Below are 22750 nucleotides of genomic sequence, written 5' to 3'. Positions count from 1 at the left end.
TCATAATTAATAAGACATGTATAGACAATCACTTCAGGGAGAATCCTTTCTTTAAAGAGTAATCTGTAAGTTAAATTACTAGATACAAAAATATTGGCTCAAAGATAAATAAATAATTCTATACAGTGAAGGATTGGGATCATTGCTATAAAACACCCAGTGGTATGTATTGCGTATGAGATGCTTGCTAAATATGCACATGATGATGAAAGGGAAACATAAATATTTCTAAGATACAACTTTTGATATACATATTAAGAAAAGGAAAAGACATTTTCTCGGTTGTTTCCCAAACTCACAGAGTCCTGGGAGACACTGCTCAGAGACCAATCTTTTCTCTGGCCATCTTCAAGCTAGTTGTGACTGTTGGATATAGTCTGGCCGGAGAGGTTTCCTTAGGCTTCCTACTGCTATAATAAGCACCACACAAAACAACTTGGGGAGTGAAGTTTATTTCATCTTACAGCTTGTAATCTATCATTCAAAAATGTTAGGTCAGGAACTCAAGACGGGGAACTGGAGCCAGGAATTGAAGCAGAGACCATGGAGAGATGTTGGTTACTGGTTTGCTCTCCCTGACTTGCTCAACCTGCTTTCTTATAGAACCCAGGACCACCAGCCCAGGGATGGCATCACCCACAATAGGCCGGGTGCTCCTCCTACATCAATCACTAAATAGGAAAATGTACTATACAAGTTTGCCTACAGGCCGGCTTTACAGAGGCATTTTCTCAATTGAGAGTCCCTTTCCGCAAATGACTCAAGCTTGTGTCTTGTTAACATAAAACTAGCCAACACAAAGATCAAGTGGAAAACTGCTAGGTGGGTCTTACGGACAGGGACTCTATGCTTTTTAAACACACAGAAAAAGAGTTGTAGTGTGCACGCTGGCTTTCCCTATGCTTCCTCCACGGCAAGTGGATGTCTGTCTGAAATACAGTGACTGTCTGGAAAACTTCAAGCGGCAGCAGGAGGACAAAGTTCTGTTTGCTAGGCAGGTGCCAAAAGGCAGCAATGGCCTGGCTCCTTCCCCGTGTTTGAACAATCCCACCAACCTGTCAATCAACCTTGAAACATCAACCTACGGACCTCTCTGTTTGTTTAGGTAACTGGCAACTGCTTTCCTGTTGTTTGTTGCCAGAGGAATTCCTGGTTAACTCACGGACACATGTGACATATTCTGGAGATAAGGCAAAGAGATGGGATTATGAAATAACATGAGGTGTTAGACAAACTACAAATAAAGGAGTTTGGCTTGACTGAGGTCAGGGGATAAAGCTAGAGAGAACCAGAGCCTGAGTTGCACAAGAAAGAATTCAGATAATTTTGTAGGTAATTGTGCAACTAGTCCGAGGGAGAAGCATGACTGCTCTGGCAAGACTATACGTTAGTGGAAGGCAATAGGGGGATGAGGAATGTTCCGGTGAGAGAAAACGAAGATTCGAACCTACAGTCACATTATAAAGAGGAGGAAAATAAGGACTTTTAGTACATTTAACATGACTTAATAGCATTTCAACATTAATCATACATTTGAGAAAGAAATTATAATTCTGTATGTTATCAGAAATCTAAGATGCCATCAACAAAAAGGACAAAATTATTTAATGTACTAGTTAAAGAAGAAAAATCTCACCTAAATAAATGAGCATATACTAATGGTAAAACACATTCTGACTTGAAAGATGAACTTGTTTTGGTTTTTGGTTTTAGAGTCAGTTAATGCTGGGGTAGCTAATTTTACGGATACCGTCATTTGACACAAGTGACAAACATTTATGATTGCCAGTTTGTCTGCTATACTTGCCAGACTCACCCGTCTCCACCTTCCCGTGGGATAAGTGACAGCACAGAGAATCAATGTGGTTGTGATCCAGAAGCAGAGTCACAAACACAGGTCTATCACTGGAGAGGGGATCTTGGGACAATGATGTTTGGGAACTCTAGCCCAATATCTGAGAAGAGCAAAGAGACCAGTCTATGTGGGAATATGAGAGAGGATGCAATGACAGGTCAGCACGGCTGGGACATGTCGGAGCACTTGGAACTGAGCCAAGAGACCATGTATGAAAACAAGAGCCGGTGTGACAACAGAGGTCAGCACGGCTGTGGCGTAGGAGCACTCTGAACTCCATCCCTTGCCCCACTACAACAGGTTTCTTCGGTCTAACGTGCTCCAACAGTAACCTAGTAGGATGGACCAACCAGGTGGTCCTCGGCTCAGATGAAAACTGCTGAACAGAATAGAACAATTAAGAAGGGAAAGAGGCAGCTTATAGACTGAGAGTAAACCTTTGTTAGCCATTTTCCTGACAGGCATTGATATTCAGAAAATAAATAGACTTTACAAACAACCCAAACACCAAAAGACAAGCCACCCTGTGATGAACTGTTCAAGCATTTTTTCAGATGAAGTGTAAATGTTTGCAAAGATAGTCACCATCTTCAGCCTCAAGACGCAGTGTGAGCTTCCAGTAAGCAGTACCGTTTGTCTATCCAGTCTGCAACTTTGAATTAGTAAATGTAGTCTGTTTATATTCAGACTTGTTATTGATGGCTGAGGGCTTTTCCGGTCACCCTGCTGAATTCTCCTGTTTTGAATGTTCTTCGTCCCTTCCGACCTCTTGCTCATGTTTGTGCAGTGAGGATTTGCTGTTTTAATATTTGATTCTTCTCTATTTCACCGTTGTGTATTTGCTTCCCTAGCATGGCTCACACCTTGACGCACTGTCAAGGCAGTGGATAATCTTCTCAGTTTCACTGTAGGCATTGACGAGCAGCCTTTGTGGAGTGCATCTGGCAGTCATGAATGCCATCTGGCATTGCTTATCTTGAAAGGCCATCATCTCTTTTTCATTTCTAAATGATACTTTTGCTGAGTATAATATTTTTGTTGACAGTTATTTTCTTTCATAACTTATATGTAACGCCATTCCTTCCTGGCCGTAGGGTTTCTGCTAAGAAATCTGTGATTACTTTAATGAGATAGCCCTTACATATGACTTGGTGATTTTTAGAAATCTTTCTGTATTGGACTTGTGGTAACCTGACTGTAATATGCATTGATCAGGATCTTTTCTGGTCATTTCCGTTTAGGGTCCTATGGGCGTCTTGTACACAAATATCCATATGTTAGTTGGGATTTTTAAAACTATAATTACATTTTACTGAGTTTATATGTCCTGAACTTTTTTCTCATCCCCTTAAGACACCTCATTTGTATTTGCCCTTCAGTGACGCCCCGAACATCTTGAACGGTGTCTCCATTCTTTCCTACGTATTTATTGATTCATTTGTTTATTTATTCATTTCAAAAGATGGGATATTCTTTCTTCCCCAGAAACAGATCAAATATATTGTTGAGGCTTCCTTTATTTTTTAACATTTAAATCACACTGATGTGACATGGTACAAGGTCTGGGAATTGGCAGGAAGTATAGAGTATAGAGTTCCATTCTGCCAATTCAATGGCAGCATGTGTCCAAGGGTGTGCCAGGGCTAGAGGTGGGGCTTTGGTCCTGACCCCTTTAGCAGCAAACCATACCTAGGAGCAGGAGCAATTCTAGAGTTGGATCAAAGTTTGCGTCTGACCCTTAGCACGTACCCAAGATCCAGTGGTACAAAAGAGAACCTGTTTTTATAGCTAGGGGGAAAGAACTTTAGGGTTCCTTTCCAATTCTGCCAACAATAGACTTCTGCATTTGAAACAATGTGTCCGGAGGGGGGGGGTGGGGAGGGACTTGGCATCGAGAACTGCAGGCGTGCCTCCTTTCAGATCTGTCACTAGTCTGAGTTCACATGTGGCTGACCTTGATCTTCAGAGAGCTAGCACCTGGCCCGGTTCTTAAAGATGAGCTGTATATTCTTCCTGTCTTAACACCTGTCCGCTACAGCGTAGGCAGACATGGGTTAGTCACTACAGCTGACTAATCAAAATGAAACATTTTGATCCCTGCTCTCTCTCCAGAAACTTCTCACCCTGTAAACAATCCTCCCTCTCATCTAACTGTCCAGACTCTAAATCTATAGGATCACCTGGAGTTTAGTAGCAAACCAAAGTCTATTCTTGACCCATTGTCTTTTGTATAGCTGAACTACCACTGTCCTTTCTCATTGGTGAAACGGCCTCCTAACTTGTACCCCTGTTTCTGTCATTTCTCCCCCATTATCCACTTTCTTTATAAAAACTTAAATACATCCTTTAAAATGAAAATCTCATGTGTCATTCTCCAGAAAGTGTTTTCAACCATTCCCTGATATGCTTCAAGTAAAATCTAAAGTAATATGAATGTTACATGAGTATTTCTATATACACATATTAACATACATGCATACATACAATACACACAGCATACATACATATCAGTACCTATGAAGTGTCAGTTTCTATAAGAGATTTAATAAATAAGTATTGAAAGAACAATTCAAATTGAATAAGTGTCTAAAAGAATGCTATTAGTTGTCAACTGTTAATCTTTATCTCTACTTCTTCCAATGTGGTTCCAATGTCCATAGTATTGTTGTCTTTCTGGGCACTGTGTTATTTGCAAAGCTGATAAGCATGCCTCTTGTCAGTTAATAACCAAACACATAGACCTGAATAGGAGAAGTATCTAGAAATAATTCTAGGTAAAATTGTATTTATCAATTTATGTTCTGTTTGCACCGTGATCCATAAATTCACTAACAAATATACACTTCACACCTCTTACATTTTTGCACGAAGACATAATGGCTGCATGGAATTCTTTGCTAATTGTGGGAACACCAGACCTTGAGCAGAGACCCACTTCCCCTTCTGCCTGGGAGTAGGCAGCTGTAAGACAATGTTTAGTAAAAACATGTTTACTAAAAACGATACAATAAGTTCCTGGCCACTTCCCCTTCTGCCTGGGAGTAGGCAGCTGTAAGACAATGTTTAGTAAAAACATGTTTACTAAAAATGATACAATAAGTTCCTGGGAAAGGCCTTCCCACGGAAACCGCCCTGACCTCGACCTTGTCCAGAGACTAACCGCACCTTCAAAAACCCACACACATCCACCTCTGGTGTCAGAGCAGAACCAGCCAGGGTAGAGGAGAGAGCAGAAGCTTCTCTGGTGGGAGCTTTTCTTAGGAAGTTTTTCGTGAACCTTTTTGGAGCCTGTTTAAAGTTCTCTTTATATCATTGAACGAGTCTCTGTGTTTTCAATCCCCGACACCCTCCGCACGTTCTCGGACATAGGCCGCGCTGCAGACGAGACAATTGGAGGTCCCACTGAGGTCGTGAAAGCGAGGAAGTGAGAAGCCCATTTGGGTCCCCGAACGGTGCATCAGGCATGTCGACCCCAATACTACTCCGGATACTAGTAATGCTCACCATGCTAAAGATGATCCAACCATTGCTGAACACTCAGGTAAGGGAAATATGGGCGTTGGTGAGGATTCCCCCCATGTTGATGCCAGTTAGTCATTCCAGCTCCCTGTTCATCCATTTTATAACACCAATAATACATTGGAAGCGGCTGCTGCCAATGAGATTAAAAAGTCAGAAACTAGACATTCTGAGTTTCCCCCTCCTAAGCCTGATACCAGGGTCAGGAAGTAGGGGAATCCAAGAGATTCCCAGCGGCATACGCTTTTAATCCCAACACACCTTTATGCAAGTCCCAGGACAGCCTCCAAACAATACAGAGAAACCCTGACTCAAAAAAAAAATTGGTACTGATATTAATTAAAGAAAAAGACAAAGACAAAGGTATATGGAATGGAAAATTTTGTTTACATTTAAGTTCTATTTTGTGAGTCATCTCTAAAAACTTTTGGCCAAAAGCCTGGCCTCTCCACCTTGCATCTACAGAGTTACAAGGAGTAGGTACGGCTGTACCCCATGACTGTAGCTCAAATGGAGGAATGATAGAAACATATAGGACTTTTTAACCTTTTTAGTTCAAGGATTGGCTGGAGTTGTTCTTTTACATAGATTTCAATTAAGGAAGCTTCATTGCAACAGACTAATCATGACCTAGGGAAAAAGGATGACTGAAAGATGCATGTATGTTCTGAATGTATGGTGTGGCCACACCGGTATGTATGAAATGTGATTGTGAATGCGTGAGTGTGAACTGCTTATATGATTAAAAGGATACTTAAATTCCTTCAAAAATAGTTAAGAAGCTACCTAGATTGCTTTAAATATAGCCAAAAGGAACATCCAGCCAGTCTGTTAATGTTTTAACAGAAAAATTTAAGATGCAAACGAGGCCTTGTCAGCTAGTGAGAGCTCTACAGGTTAGATTGGGAAAGACTGCTCACAGACTTCAAATAATTTTAAAAAAACTTATTTGGACACAGTATAGTTTACAATCTTTGAGTGATTTTCAAAAGTTTTTGGGAAATATTTAATGGATATGTCCTTTTTAATGGGCATCTACAAATAATCTAAGTAGTAATCCCAATTTACCTAGATAGTCAACCAAGGAGGGTAGACAAATTCTTCTACTGTTATGGTCCAGCTTCAACAGTTCAAAAAATTTTTTTTAAATAAAAAGGGGGAATAATGTCCCCAGTCCCCACATGACTCATCAAATAATACACTCCTCATTTAAAAATTTTATAATGTGAATGCCAGTGAGCTTCAGACAGATTCTGGCATGATGGAACTTGAGCAACCATTGCTCAGGTCAAATGGAGACATCCATGAACTAGACAGTGGAGAAGACCCTAATTTGGGGTCGAGGGCATGTTTGTGTTTTCTTGTAGGAAAAGAATAAAGCTTCGACAGCTATCAGACCAATTAGTGAGATGCATGGAGCAGAGAAAAACTGGACCTGAGACCATGGGAGCCTACCTAAGCCAGTTTGAGTGAGATCTCCTAAATCAGTGTTCCTGATCCTTGATGTCATCGAATCTACAGCCTAAGAAAGAAAGAAAACAGTCGGTTCGAGATTTCCAGTTTCTCAACAGATCTGCTGCATTAACCTTCCGGACCCGTGAGTTTTCATCCCGAAGCCAACAGAGAACTGGAAAGACTAACTGTCTGCCCTTGACACACCTTGAAACAACAGAATTCATTTTGCCAGTTTTCCCTTTAGGGGAAAAAAGGACCCATTTAAAATATTTGGACATTGGTATGGACTATGAGTGGCAAAAGCCTCTTTTCAGTATTTGAACAGGACATGGTCACTTGAAATATCAGACTTGATGGTTCCTATTTCTGGAATCACGACTAGGCCAGTGTATTTTTCTGGAGAAATGCAACTTGTCCTAATGTGACAACTATTGTTCATATTTTTCATAATTCTACATGTGTAACATCAATGATTGTGCCCAATGTATCTGTGCAAGTGCACTTTCTAAATGCTTTCCTGAGCAGATCTTAAAACGATTGGAAACTTTATCAAATTGTAAATCACATGCGGGTTACCCTTGTAACAGACGAAGGCTGGTAGAATGTTATGGCCCAGATCTGGTGATGGGTATGGTGATGGAGAGGCGCTATGTCGATGGGGGTCCTGGAAATGATGGCAGTGGCAGTAGGCATTCTGGCTTTATGCCGAGCTCAAACGTGCCTTGTTCCAGAGGCAAGAGATCCGTAACCAAGTATTGCTTAGCTTAGCCCATGGCAATCCTGATAGCCATGAAGGTTGGTTACAGATGATTTAAGGTTGGGGTATCTCCGATGACGGGCAACCTGTGGGGAAGACCCCTCCCACCTAAAACAGGGGTTCAAGGTCCCCCAAAGACGGGAAAGGGAGGGTGACCCTACTTGACCTAAGCCAGGAGTGCCTCATTTGAAAATAAAAAGGGGTGAATTGTGGGAACACCAGACCTTGAGCAGAGACCCACTTCCCCTTCTGCCTGGGAGTAGGCAGCTGTAAGACAATGTTTAGTAAAAACATGTTTACTAAAAACGATACAATAAGTTCCTGGCCACTTCCCCTTCTGCCTGGGAGTAGGCAGCTGTAAGACAATGTTTAGTAAAAACATGTTTACTAAAAATGATACAATAAGTTCCTGGGAAAGGCCTTCCCACGAAAACCGCCCTGACCTCGACCTTGTCCAGAGACTAACCGCACCTTCAAAAACCCACACACATCCACCTCTGGTGTCAGAGCAGAACCAGCCAGGGTAGAGGAGAGAGCAGAAGCTTCTCTGGTGGGAGCTTTTCTTAGGAAGTTTTTCTTGAACCTTTTTGGAGCCTGTTTAAAGTTCTCTTTATATCGTTGAACGAGTCTCTGTGTTGTCAATCCCCGACACCCTCCGCACGTTCTCGGACATAGGCCGCACAGCAGACGTGACAGCTAATGTCATGTTAGATGATTGCTTGCTTGTGTCTTTATTGTGTGCTACCAGGGATCCATTCCTTTCTTTTTCTTCCTTCTACACACCAGCAGCCTTTGCTGAGCACACCCTGAAGTCAAGGCAAGTAGTCTTTTCCCTAAATTAAAGTAGGCTCTTTCTTTGCGAGTCTGTGGCAGAAAGTATCGGCACCACAAAGCACTGACGGCTGCAGCCTGGAGTCTACTTGAGCAAATGTGGCATTGGGAGGAGGGGGCGACCAACAGAATAATTTCTCACAGCAAACAAAACAGTGACAATTCCAGTAATAATGACACATTTGAGAGTTCTGTGAAAAGAAGATCAATATTATTTTTTGTAAACTGAGCATAACATTGATATCAAAACTTGGCAAAGATAATGCAAATGAAAGCAAGCTCACAGGAAAGTGCCAATGAATGCCTTAAAGGAAAAGCAAAAGTACCAAAGCAGACATTAAAGAACTGATGTTTTTATAATGTGACCAAACTGGTTTTATTCCATACATATAGGTAGAAAGGTATTTGAAAGCAAAAGAATAACCAAGGACTAGATATATGACTTTTTGTGGCTACTGAATTAAATAAAATGTTCAATGAAGGTTTATCACTAAAGCTTATTAATATAAATTATCGATGACAGATAAGAGGATATAAAAAAGCAGATCAATACAGCTGGGGATTAACTAAGCTTAACTGAAATAGCAGCATAAAGGAAATAGGTTAGTCAAATGGGAGAAAAATATCAGTAATGTGGAGAAAAGGTCAACAAATGAAAGAAAAGTTCAACAAGTAAATGGAGATTTTTGAAAGTAACCAAATGGAAGCGTTGGGAACTGAAAACTGGATATATCAGGGCTGGAGAAAGGGTCCGTGGTTGAAAGGTCTTGCTGCTCTTCCGCAAGACCAGAGTAGAGACTGGAAAGGCCTGGCTGTAGATTCCTCACTCACATTTAGCAGTTTGTAAAAACAAGACTGGAAGTGCAGGACTCGCATCAGAAAAAAACAGGACCTGAGGGTTTCTTGTCTATTCTGACCCCGGACTTTACCCCACACTCTACCCTTCCATGCTACCACTCCAGACCCAGGAGGGAGCCGCATATACACTCTCTTGGTGGGTCCACTCAGTTCCCTGCTCCCACACTCCACCCGCTTCCGGTTCCAGAGCCAGGGAGGGCCAAGTCCACACACTTTCTTGTTTATTCTGACCCAGGACCCTGACTCAGAGCTGCCCATCCACGCTGGCACGCCAGGCACAGGCACACGGGGGAGCTGCTGGGGCATATGCTCTTGTTGGCTCTGACCCAGATCTCTAGACTTTTGCTGCCACCCAGGCCGATGAACAGCTGGGCACCAGACTCCTGCGGTTTCCTTTAGGGAGTTGTCTGGTCCTTTGCTTCCCTCCTTGGCTTCCCACCAAGCAGGGAGCCACACTAGAGGACTTTCTTGGACTTCATCCAAGCAATCTCACATTGTTTCTAAGACTCCCCAAATCAAGGTATGAGGGCTTGATGACAAGTTAGAAGAATTAGATCATTCAAATAAATGTATGAATTATGTTTTTAAAAACTGCACAAATGGAATGTGCAGGATCCAGAGAACTTACACTGTAAATTTAGACATAGAGCAAACCTAATTCAAAACAATAAGGGGCTACTTTCTTTTTTCTTTTTAATAAAAAAATCTCTTTAATGATGGTATTTATCCATCTCTAGTTAATGCTCAAAGTTGAGCTAGCTTAGACACACTTGCATTCCACATATGCCATCATCCTTAAGTGTATTTTAGGTTCATGCTCCATGTTACACTTTGAAAATATTAAATACAGATAACAACTTTTAAGTCTATCCATTTAGTTATATGGGGAGATTAGACAGCAAAGATATATCCTAGAATAATTCCTAAGTACACCAGTGAGCTGGGTTTGAACTCATAGAGATCTACCTGAAGGGGCTATTTTCAATATAATCACTGAAGAAAATTTCCCAAACCTAGGGGAAAGATGCCCATCCCTACAAGTAGAATTGGCACACAGAATATCCAACAGGCAGTGAATTATGGTAATACACACAATGGAATTCTATCCAGTTATAAAGAAAAATGAAATAGTGAAATTTGCAGGAGAATAAATGAGAGAGAGAGAGAGAGAGAGAGAGAGAGAGAGAGAGAGAGAGAGAGAGAGAGAGAGAGAGAGAGAGAGAGAGAGATGTGTGTGTGTGTACTGGGTCAGGTAACTCAGGCCCAGAAAGACAAACGGCGAATGTTCCCTCTTTTATGGATCCAGGCTTGGAATAGTGAGAGCTGTGTGTTTAACTTCCAGTGCCTGCAAATGTAAGGAAAGGAGGAAGTGGCCATTCAGGGCAGAAAATGCTTTGAAGGAGGAGGCTTGGTAGAGCACTGACAATCCGAAGGCAGAGAGGTGGGTGTGAAGGTAGAAAGGGTTAAAGAGGCCTGGGAAGGGGGAGGGCAAAATGAGGGGAGGGTTAACACAAAACAAGGGTACCTGGAAAGGCCATTTGGAAGCTGATTTTTCTGTAAACCACTTAAAACAAGTTAGGAAAACAGAGTGGAAGGGAGTTATCCGCCTGGACAGATAACTCTGCTTCTAGAGGTCATGGGTTGGTATAGTGGCATCTTGCCACTTTAGGCTAGTAAGCCAAATCCTCAATGCCAACTATGAGGTCCCTCCCAGTAACACTGACCAGCAATAGGAAGCTTCAAATAACAGGTCAAAAAGTATGAAATAAAACACTAACAGTGGTCGTCACAGACTGCATGGTTGATGAACATGGGTGAGGACTAGAACCTCTCAAAGGAAATGGCATGAAATTTCCATTTCTCAAAGTTTCTTCCCCCTTTCTCCCAGCTTGTTTTCACTCATGAATTAATCTTTTTGAAAAACAAAGGTTTTACTATGTTTTCCTCAAATATTGTCAGAAGACATAAGAGCAGAAGCCTAGATTCTTGGAATATTTGATTTTATTATGTATACTCTACATAAGATAGTGTTAGAATTATGATCAAAATTTCAAGGGCTACAGGGAAAAAAATCTTCTAAAAGGGACATAAGAGAGGTGCCCCAAGGAAGGTGGAAGAGAATGGAGAGGCGGAGTTCCTTGGAGAAATTCAAGTGACGGTTTCAATCCTCTACCACGCTAGAGTGTGCTCAACCCGTTTGCTGTCCTTTGGATTACACACATTGTTTTGGTTCATGTAAGAATCTTCTTGGTTTGTGTGTGTGTGTGTGTGTGTGTGTGTGTGTGTGTGTGTGTGTGTGTGTGTTTGAATGACGGAGATCTATTCTGCAGCCGAGAACTCTCCACAAGGGGGCAGTTTTGCCATGTCTCAACTGGGAATGGGCCATGACTGGCATATAGTAGGGAGAGGCCAGATTTGAACAAACATCACGCAATGCCAAAGACAACAGTTATCTGGCTTCAGACTTCAGTGGACTGATGATGGCAAACTTGCTTTGGAATTGTTCAGTGAGCCCAGGCAGCCTTGGAGAGGAGAGATGTTTTTCCTTAATTCCACACTGATGCACATTAACAAAATTTAGTAAAAACTGTTAGGAAAATGTGTAACTTTTCTTCTAATTCCCTTCATTCTCAAATATCTCTAAATACATCTTATGTGATTTTTTTTTGGTTTTATGAGACAGGGTTTCTCTGTATTGTTTTGGAGGCTGTCGGTCCAGCTCGACCTCGAACTCACAGAGATCCACCTGCCTCTGCCTCCCGAGTGCTGGGATTAAAGGCCCGCGCCACCACCACCCGGCCATCTTATATGATTTAACTCTTCTCTTTTCCTTATAAATATTCCATTTTCAAGCTTTCCAGTTGCCATGTCACCTTAGAGAATGCTGGGTAGCGGAGAAACCTCCATGGGAATTCTGCGACTTCACATGAAGGTAGGGGGTTGAGGGCCATCATCTCTACCTCAGCAGATGAGCTTGACACTAGAACCAAAGATCCGCTGGCACCCTGTGTTTCTGAAGTCCCTTCCAAGTGAAATAACTGTGTTATTTTAAGAGTAAAAGTTCAGGAAAGAAACCAGGCTGAAGCTGGTAAACAGTGAGTAAGTGAGTATGTAGCATAGGGAGTTCAAAATAGCAGAGGTGGCAAAGCAGGGTCCTTTCTCCACAAGGTCCTAAGGCTAGGTAGCTTGTACTGCTATGTTGGAGTAGCTTGCTTAGTTTAGTTCTGTTAGACAGAAGTGGAGAATGTTGATGGAGGAGGGAGCATAGAACATCTCATCCATTCTTCGGTTGAGGTGCATCTAGGTTGTTTCCATGTTCTGGCTGTTACGAATAATGCTGTTTGAACATAGTTGAGCAAACATTCTTGTGGTGTGAGTATGCATTCTTTGGGTATATGCCTAAAAGTGGTATTGCTGGGTCTTGGGGGCAGATTGATTACCAATTTTCTGAGAAAACACTATACTGATTTCCAAAGTGATTGTACAAGTTTGCACTCCCACCAGCAGTGGGGGAGTGTTCCCCTGACTCCACATCCTCTCCAACATAAGCTGTCTTTAGTATTTTTGGTCTTAGTCATTCTGATGGTGTAGGATGGTATCTCAGAGTAATTTTGATTTGCATTGCCCTGATGAGTAAGGACATTGAACAATTCCATAAACGTCTTTCAGCCATTTGAGATCCTTCTATTGAGAATTCTCTGTTTAGCTCTGTACCCTATTTTTAAATTGGACTATTTTGTATTTTGATGCCTAGTTTCTTGAGTTCTTTATTTATTTTTTAGATCATCCCTATGTCAGATGTGGGGTTGGGGAAGATCTTTTCCCATTTTGCAAGCTGTCATTTTGTCTTATTTACCATGTCCTTTGTCTTATGGAAGCTCTTCAGTTTCAGAAGCTCCCATTTATTGATTGCTGCTCTCGGTGTCTGTGCTACTGGTATTCTATTTAGGGAGCGGTCTCCTATGCCAATGTGTTCAAGGCTTCTTACCACTTTCTCTTCTATTAGGTTAAATATAACTGGATTTATATTGAGGTCTTTGATCCACTTGAACTTGAGTTTTGTGCATGGTGATAGACATAGATCTATCTGTATTCTTCTACATGTCGACATCCAGATATGCCACCACCATTTGTTGAAGATGCTTTCTTTGTTCCCATTGTACCATTTTGGCTTCTTTGTCAAAAATCATGTGTTCATAGGGGTGTGGATTAATGTCAGGGTCTTCAATTAAATTGCATTGGTCTACCTGTCTGTTTTTATGTCAATACTAAGCTGTTTTAATTACTATAGCTCTATAGTAGAGTTTGAAGTCAGGTATGGTGATGTCTCTGGAAGTTCCTTTATTTTATTTTTTTAAGGAATTCTGTATTTTTTGCTTTTTCATATGAATTTGAGTGTTGTTCTTTCAAAGTCTGAAAAGAATTATACTGGGATTTTGATGGGGAATGCATTGAACATGTAGATTGCTTTTGGTAAGATGGCCATTTTTACTATGTTGATCCTACCTGTCCAAGAGCATGGGAGATCTTTTCATTTTCTGATGTCTTCTTCAATTTCTTTCTTCAGAGAATTAAGGTTCTTGTCACTCAGATCTTTCACTTGTTTGGTTAGAATTACCCCAAGATATTTTTACATTTGTGGCTGTTATAAAGGGAGGTGTTTCTCTGATTTCTTTCTCATCCCATTTACCAGTGGATTTTTTAGTTAATCTTGTATCCCACCACATTAGTGAAAGTGTTTATCTACTGTGGGAGTTCCCAGGTAGAATTTTTGGGGTCACTTATGTAGACTATCATATCATCTGTGAATAGTGACAGTTTGACTTCTTCCTATCTAATTTGTATCACCTTAATCCCCCTTTGTTGTCTTATTGCTCTAGCTATAACTTTGAGTACTATATTGAATAGATATGGAGAGAACAGACAGCCTTGTCTTGTTCCTGATTTTAGTGGAATTGTTTTGAGTTTCTCTTCATTTAATTTGATGTTGGTTGTTGGCTTGCTGTAAATTGCTTTTATTATGTTTAGGTATGCTCTTTGTATTCTTGATCTCTCCAAGACCTTTATCATGAGGGGGTGTTGAATTTTGTCAAAGTCTTTTCAAGCATCTAATGAGATGATCATGTGCTTGTTTTTTCTTTCAGTTTGTTTATATGGTGGATTACATTGACAGATTTCTTTTTTTTTCATTATTTTTTATTACACTTTTTAAGAAAAAAGCTTGCTTCACATGTCAATCCCGGCTCCCTCTTCCTCCCCTCCTCCCGCACTCCCCACAACCCCCCCAGCTTCCCACCCTATCCCCACTCCCTTCCACATAGGGTATATCCAGAGTCCGTCATTTTGTTCAGGGCAGGGTCTAGGCCCTCCCCCAAGAGCCCAGGCTGAGAGAGTATCCCTCTTTGTGGTATGGACACACAAAGTCCATTTGTATGCCAGGGATAAATACTGATCCACTGCCCAGGGCCCCATAGGTTGTCCAGGCCTCTTCACTGACAACCACATTCAGGGGTTCTGGATCAGTCCCATGCTGGCCTCCCAGCTGTTGGTCTGGGGTCAAAGAGCTCCTCCTTGTTCAGGTCAGCTCTTTTATGTTGAACCAACCCTGCATCTCTGGGATGAAGCCCTACTTTGTCGTGGTAGATGACAATTTTTTTATGTGTTCTCGGATTCAGTTTTGCTAGTATTTTATTGAGTATTTTTGCATTGATATTCATGAGGGAGATTGGTTTGCCGTTCTCTTTCTTTGTTGTATCTTTGTGTGGTTTGGGTATCAGGGCAATTGTAGCCCCTTAGAAGGAGTTTGGCAATGTTCCTTCTGTTTCTATTGTGTGAAACAATTTGAGGGGTATTGGTATTAGCTCTTCTTCGAAATTCTGGTAGAATTCTGTGCTGAAGCCATCTGGTCCTGGGTTTTTTGTTGTTGTTGTTGTTGTTGTTTTCTTTCTTTTTTTCTTTTTTGGTTGGGAGAGTTTTAATGACTGCTTCTGTTTCCTTAAAGGTTATAGGTCTCTTTAAATTGTTTATCTGGTCTTGATTTAATTTTGGAATGTGGTACCTTTCCAGAAAATTGTCTATTTTTTAAAAATTTTTCCAATTTTGTGGAATACAGGTTTTTGAGATATGACATGATGAGTGTCTGGATTTCCTCGTTGTCTGTTGTTATGTCCTCCTTTTCATTTCTGTCTTTGTTAATTTGGATATTCTCTCTTTGTCTTTTGGTTAGTTTGGATAAGAGTTTGTCTATCTTGATAATTTTCTTGAAGAACCAACTCTTTATTGCTCTCCTGTTAAGAGAAGGTTTTTCCTTGAGAGAAGCCTTTCCGCCAGCCTGGTTCTAGAGCCGCTTTCCCGCCAGCCTGGTTCTAGAGCCACATCAATCCCAAATAAACACACAGGAGGCTATATTAATTATGAAGCTGTTGGCCTTGCTTGTTTCTTACTGGCTAGCTCTGTCTTAAGTAATTACCCCATAATTGTTAATCTAAGTAGTTCTCTTACCGGAGAATAGTTCCGGGCTTCCTACCGCATGGCAGTTACATCTCGAACTCTCCTGTGTTTCTCCTTCCCAGAATCCTCCTGGATTCCTAGCCCCACCTATCTAGATTCCTATTGGCCAGACAGTGCTTTATTGACAAATGTACAAGACTTCCCCCATCACTCTCCTTGTTTCTGTTTTATTTATTTCAGCCCTCAATTTGATTATTTCCTGGCATCCACTCCTCTTAGGTGAGTTTTCTTCTTGTTCTAGAGCTTTCTGGTGTGCTGTTAAGTCACTAATGTGAGATTTCTCCAACTTCTTTAAGTAGACATTTAGTGCTATGAACTTTCCTCTTAGAAATGCTTTCATAGTGTCCCATAAGTTTGGGTATTCTGTATTTTCATTTTCATTGAATTCTAGGAAGGCTTAAATTTTTTCTTTATTTCTTCCTTGACCCAGTGGTGATTCAGTTGAGCATTATTCAGTTACCATGAGTTTGAAGGCTTTCTGTAATTTGCGTTGTTGTTGAATTCTAACTTTAAGCCATGGTGATCCAACAAGATACAGGGATTTATTCCATATGTTTTTATCTGTTGAGATTTGTTTTGTGACACAATATGTGGTCAGTTTTAGAGAAGGTTCCATGAGGTGCTGAGAAAAAGGTATATTCTTTTGTGTTTGGGTGGGATGTTGTATAGATGTCTGTTAAACCCATTTGAGTCATAGCATCTGTAAGTTCTCTTATTCTTCTGTTAATTTTCTGTCTGGAAGACCTGTCCATTGGTGAGAGTAGGGTGTTGAAGTTTCCCACTGTTAGTTTGTGAGGTTTGATGTACGATTTAATGTTTCTTTTACAAATGTGCATATTGGGGGCATAGATATTAAGAATTGAGACGACTTCTTGGTGGATTTTTTTTCTGTGGTAAATATGAAATGACCTTCTTTATCTCTTTTGATTACCTTTAGTTTGAAGCTTATTTTTCTAGATATTAGGATAGCTACACCTGCCTGCTTCTTAGGTCCATTTGATTGAAATGTCTTTTCACAACCCTTTACTCTGTCTTTGAAGTTGAGGTATTTTTCTTGTATGCACCAGAAGGATGGATTCTTTTCTGTATCCATTCTGTTAGCCTATGTCTTTTTATAGGCAAATAGAATCCATTATATCAAGTGATATTAATAACCAGTGATTGTTATTTCCTGTAATATTTTGGTGGTGGTGGTGGTGGTGGTGGTGGTGGTGTGTGTGTGTGCGTGTGTGTGTTTGTGTGTTTCCCTTCTTTAGGATTTGCTGGTGTGAGATTATGTATTGCCTATGTTTTCGTGGGTGCAACTAACTTTCTTGGATTGGAATTTTACTTTTAGTGCTTTTTGTAGGACTGAATTTCTGGATAGGTATTGTTTAAATCTTTTTTTTTTATCTCCATTTGTGGTGATTGAAAGTTTTGCTGAGTATAGTAGCCTGGGTTAGCATCCGTGGTCTCTTAGTGTCTGCATATAGTCTGTACAGGACCTTCTGGCTCAGCCCCACAACAGGGCACACAGTGTGTACAGTGCGCAGCCCCACAACAGGGCACACAGTGTGTACAGTGCTCAGCCCCACAACAGGGCACACAGTGTGTACAGTGCTCAGCCCCAGATTGTCCTCCATTCTGCCACTTACTAAAGTTCCTGTCAAAGATACTTATTTGTTCAAGCCGAGTATTGGTGTCCTTCTCTGCCAAAGGAAGCTCTTGCTTCACAGAGGCGTACGGATTACACAAGGCCCTAATATATGCGTGTGCTGAACTCAGATGGCTTAGGATCATTTTATTTTCTCATCAAATGTTTCTCTGGGTTCTGCAATATCTATTTCCAACACTGTAATAGTGTTGGTAGTCCAACAGTTTCTGGTCATCTGGAATGGAAGTTAGAATCAATAGTTCATAACACTTTAGGGATGGTCAAGTCACTCACCAACAACTGATGCAACCTTTCAAGTGATCTTTATTTTATGTGTTTCTTTTGAGTATACACCACAGTTCAGAGAAGAACTTGAGGGAATTAGTTCTCACCTTCCACTACTCAGGTCATCAGGTTTGGTGGCAAGTACCTTTAACCACTGAGCCATGTGCCTCACCAGCCTGAGCTTCTGAACTCTTACAAATGCTATTGATGCATTTCTGGCAGGTTTTAAGTGATACCCAGACAGCACTTTGGAGAAGACATTAACATTTAAAGCTTGTACAGAAGCAAAGAGAATAATTCTATTTTCTAAACAGTCCAGTCCTGGTGTGAATAGATGGCCTATGTTTAATTGTATAAAAGTTAGCAATTTTATTAAAAACATCTAAGGAATTAGCCTAACCATATGGTGGTGACTAGTTTTTGTCAACTTGACATAACTAAGAGTGACCTAGGAAGCAGAATGTAAACCGAGGAATTATTTCCATCAGATTGGCATGGGGGTGTGTCTATGGAACATTTTTTTGATTAATAAGAACAGATTTCCAAGTCCATCCCCACTTAGATGTCCCACTGAAATATCAACCATCTGCTGGACCTGCCTTTGTACGTGACTCAATCCTTTTCTCTGCAGCTTCCAATGCACTTCCTTTGTTCTGTATATTTAGTAATTTGACTATAATGTGACATAAGGGGTTTCTTTTCTGGTCTTAGTTGATGTTCTGCTATGACTCTTATGCTTGGATGAACCTCTTTCTAGATTTGGGGATTTTTCCCTATTTTTGAAAATATTTCTATATTTTATTAAAATATTTTGCATGCCCTCAATAGGGAATTCATCAATGTCCATAATTCATAAATTTGGTACCTTTTCTGCTCATGTGGCTTTCTTTATTATCACTGTCTTTGAATAATTTAATACCTCTTACCTTGTCTTCAAGTTCTAATACTCTGCTTTCAACAAGACACATTTTCTTTTTTTTTGTCACTGAGCATTTATTTTGAAACAATTATAGATTTAAGACTGTAAAACAATAAAAGAAAATCCTGTGATATATCTCATGTAATTTCTCCATTTCCATCATCTTTTAAAGCTACAGTTTAATAATGGAAACAGAGTACTGCATAGGCACACTCATGATAAAGAGCACTTACAAGTCCACAAAATCCCCCATGAAGACACATTTTCTTGATGAAACTTTCCAAGGAGTCTTCTACTTGACTTAGGACTTTTTTTAGTTTTATCATCATTTCGAGTTGGTTTTCTTTAGTGTTTCTATCTCTTCATTAAATTCTATTCTCATATCCTGAACTGAGTTCTTTATTTCATTGAGCTGTTTGTGTTCCTTTGGAATCCACTCAGATTACTTTTGTCCTTTTGAATTCATTCCTGAGTTTGTGTCCTCTGAGACCTTTGAACATACGTATAACTGATCTTTATAGGGAATTTTAATATCCCGTTATTTGAGGTGGCATTTCCTTGTGATTGTTGTTTGGGCAGAAACATGTTATCTTGACTTTTCATTTTACTTGTGACTTTGTAACAAGACTTCCTCATCTAAATCAGTTTGTTGGTTCAGTCTGGCACACCTGGGTTGAGTGCACACTTGGATCAGTGTTTGGGGCTCCCTCTGCTTATCTAGTATTGGTGGGCCACAGCATAGAACTCTTTTCTAGGTTATTTTGAGCTGATATTTAGGATAGATGAGAGGTGCTTGATGGAGTGAAATCAGAGGGTTTAAAAAAAGTCAATCTACATCTTGGAAATCCTACCATGAATGGAGCATCCTTACATTTCTTGTTCTCCTACTGTCATCTCCTGGAGTGCTCAAACGCAGATGCCTAAGGCTTGAGACTTAGTCATGTATCACAACACACAGAGAAACAAAGGGAAACCAGGTTGTGTGGGACTTTGAGAGACTACAACCTGTTTGTGGTCACTTTGAGAATCTGATGAAGGTAATATTTGCACAGAGTTTTACATAAAATTACAGAAGGACATACTTCTCTGTTTGTGTGTTTTAAAATATAATTTATTGTTTTAGCTTCTACACAGTGCCTACACTTTAATCTAAGGCTAGTTTAGCTGGCAATACTCTGCAGTTACTAGCCTGCTCCTCTGACAGCTGCCCAACCATTTAGGCCATAGCCTGGTGGGATATCTATTCCCACAGGCACAGGCCCTGTCACTGCTGCTAAAGTCAGCCTTAACTAAATCTTTATCATTCTATTTATAAATACGATTCGAGATTCAAACGCTGGGGTGAAAACCTGATAGCTCCTAGAGGCTAAGTAGCAAATAGCTAACCTTCTCTCCTTACTGGAGTCTTCCAAAAACAGCATAGTTCCACTCCACCAAAACAACAACAACAGCAACAAATGTCATGCCACTCCAAGTCCTTCCCTACTAATTCTGAGACTGAATGTCTCTGCCTTTTATGCCTCAAAAATCCTGGGATTAAATGTGTGAGCTCTGATTCACTCTCCAGTAGTGGTCTCGGACTCAGAGATCCATCGACCTTTCTCCTGAGTCCTGGGATTAAAGGTGTGTGTATCACCACTGCCTGGTCTCTATAACTTGAGCTGAGTTTTGCTTTCTGAATCCTCAGGCAAGCTTTAATAAATCATAAATAATATGTCACCACAGAAGAAGAAGAAGAAGAAGAGGAGGAGGAGGAGGAAGAGCTATAGGCTATCGAGAGAGAGAGAGAGAGAGAGAGAGAGAGAGAGATATTTTGGGGGGGCCGGGGGGGCAGCTCCTACATAGGTTGTCTAATCCAACCAGCAATGTTAAATGGATTCAGTAGGGTGCGTGTATACGTGTGTGTGTGTGTGTGTGTGTGTGTGTGTGTGTGTGTGTATGACAATAATGATTAAAGAAAAAGATGAATTGGAGAGGGAGTTAGAGAGACACAGGAGGAATTGGAAGGGGAATAGGGAAGGGTGGGTCTGTTGTAGAGGCAGTGCTCACATATTAAGTCCTAAAATTAAAAAAAAACTATGGAATCCCAATTTTTTTATTCTTTTTTTTAAAAATTTAGATAAGAAACAAGGTTGCTTCACTAGTCAGTTCCAGGTCCCTCTCCCTTTCCCTCCCTCCTCCCGTGCCCTCCCCCCATCCCCCCCCCCCGTTATCCCCTCATTCCCCCAGGGAGGGTGAGGCCCTCCATGGGGGTGTCCATAGTCTGTCATTTCATATAGGGCAGGGCCTAGACCCTTCCCCAAGAGTTCAGGGTGAGAGTGCACCTCACATTGTTCTATGGGAGTCCAAAGTCCGTGTGTATACTTGGGATGGGTACTGATCTGCTGCCCAAGGCTCAATAGAATACCTAGGCCTCCTCACTGACACCCAGATTCAGGGGGTCTTGATCAGTCCCATGCTGGATTCCCAGGCTGATGCCTGGGATTCAAGAGTTAACCTTTGTCTGGTCAGCTGTTTCTGGGGTTAAACCAGCCCAGTCTTAATCCCTTTGATCATCAGTCCTCCCTCTCTGATACTGGCTTTCTTGAGTTCAGCTCAGTACTTAACCAGCCACTAAATGTAGTTTCTGTTTCCCAGACTCTCTGGCCATAGGATTGTAGGCTGGCACTCCCCAGATCTATGTCTAAAATCCATATATGAGAGAGTACATGCCATGTTTCTCTTTTTGTGACTGGGTTACCTCACTCAGGATGGTTTCTTCTAGTGTCATCCATTTGCCTGCGAATCTCATGATTCCATTATTTTTTTCTGCTGAATAGTACTCCATTGTGTAGATGTGCCACATTTTCTCTATCCACTCTTCAGGTGAGGGACATCTAGGTTGCTTCCAAGTTCTGGCTATTACAAATAAAGCTGCTATGAACATAGTGGAACAGACATCTTTGTTGTATGAATGGGCATCTTTTGGGTATATGCCTAAGAGTGGAGTTGCTGGGTCTTGTGGTAGGTTTATTCCCATTTTTCTGAGGAATCTCCATACTGCTTTCCAAAGTGGCTGAACCAGTTGGCACTCCCACCAGCAATGGAGGAGTGTCCCCCTTTCACCACATCCTCTCCAGCATAAATTGTTATTGGTGTTTTTGATTTTAGCCATTCTGACAGGAGTGAGATGGCATCTCAGAGTTGTTTTGATTTGCATTTCCCGGATGGCTAAGGATGTTGAGCACTTTCTCAAGTGCCTCTCACCCATTTTAGACTCCTCTATTGAAAACTCTCTATTTAGTTCTGCAGCCCACTTTTTAATTGGGTCCTTTGCTGTTTTGGAGACTTGCTTCTTGAGTTCTTTGTAAATTTTGGAGATCAACCCTCTGTCAGATGTGGGATTAGTGAATATTTTTCCCATTCTGTGGGCTGCCTTTTTGTCTTGCTGACTGTGTCCTTTGCCTTACAGAAGCTTCTCAGTTTCAGTAGGTCCCATTTATTAATTGTTGATCTCACTGTCTGTGCTACTGGTGTTATGTTCAGGAAGCTGTCTCCTGTACCAATTCGTTCAAGGGTACCACCCACTTTCTCTTCTATGAGGTTCAGTGTGGCTGGATTTATGTTGAGGTCTTTGATCCATTTGGACTTAAGTTTTGTGCATGGCGATAAACATGGATCAATCCGCATTCTTCTGCATGCCAGTCTCCAATTATGCCAGCACCATTTGTTGAAGATGCTTTCTTTATTCCATTGTATATTTTTAGCTTCTTTGTCAAAGATCAGATGTTCGTACGTGTGTGGGTTAATACCCGGATTTTCAATTCGATTCCATCCAATTTTTAACAAGTTTGACCTCTTGATTTTATTCCTGCCACTAACAAATAGAAAAAATATAACTGCATTTTTTTCATTTTTTTTTCGAGACAGGGTTTCTCTGTATTGTTTTGGAGGCTATCAGTCCAGCCCAGCCTCGAACTCACAGAGATCTGCCTGCCTCTGCCTCCCGAGTGCTGGGATTAAAGGCGTACGCCACCACCACCCGGCCCATATTTTTTATTTAACTTTTTACACGTCACTCTCAGTTCCCTCTCCCTCCCCTCTTCCCCACCCCCCAATCCTCCCAAGTAAGGGCAAGGGCTTCCATGA

This window comes from Mesocricetus auratus, unplaced genomic scaffold, assembly GCF_017639785.1.
Source record: "Mesocricetus auratus isolate SY011 unplaced genomic scaffold, BCM_Maur_2.0 Super-Scaffold_100676, whole genome shotgun sequence".
Taxonomy (NCBI): Eukaryota; Metazoa; Chordata; class Mammalia; order Rodentia; family Cricetidae; genus Mesocricetus; species Mesocricetus auratus.
Note: the sequence above shows the minus strand (reverse complement) of the source record.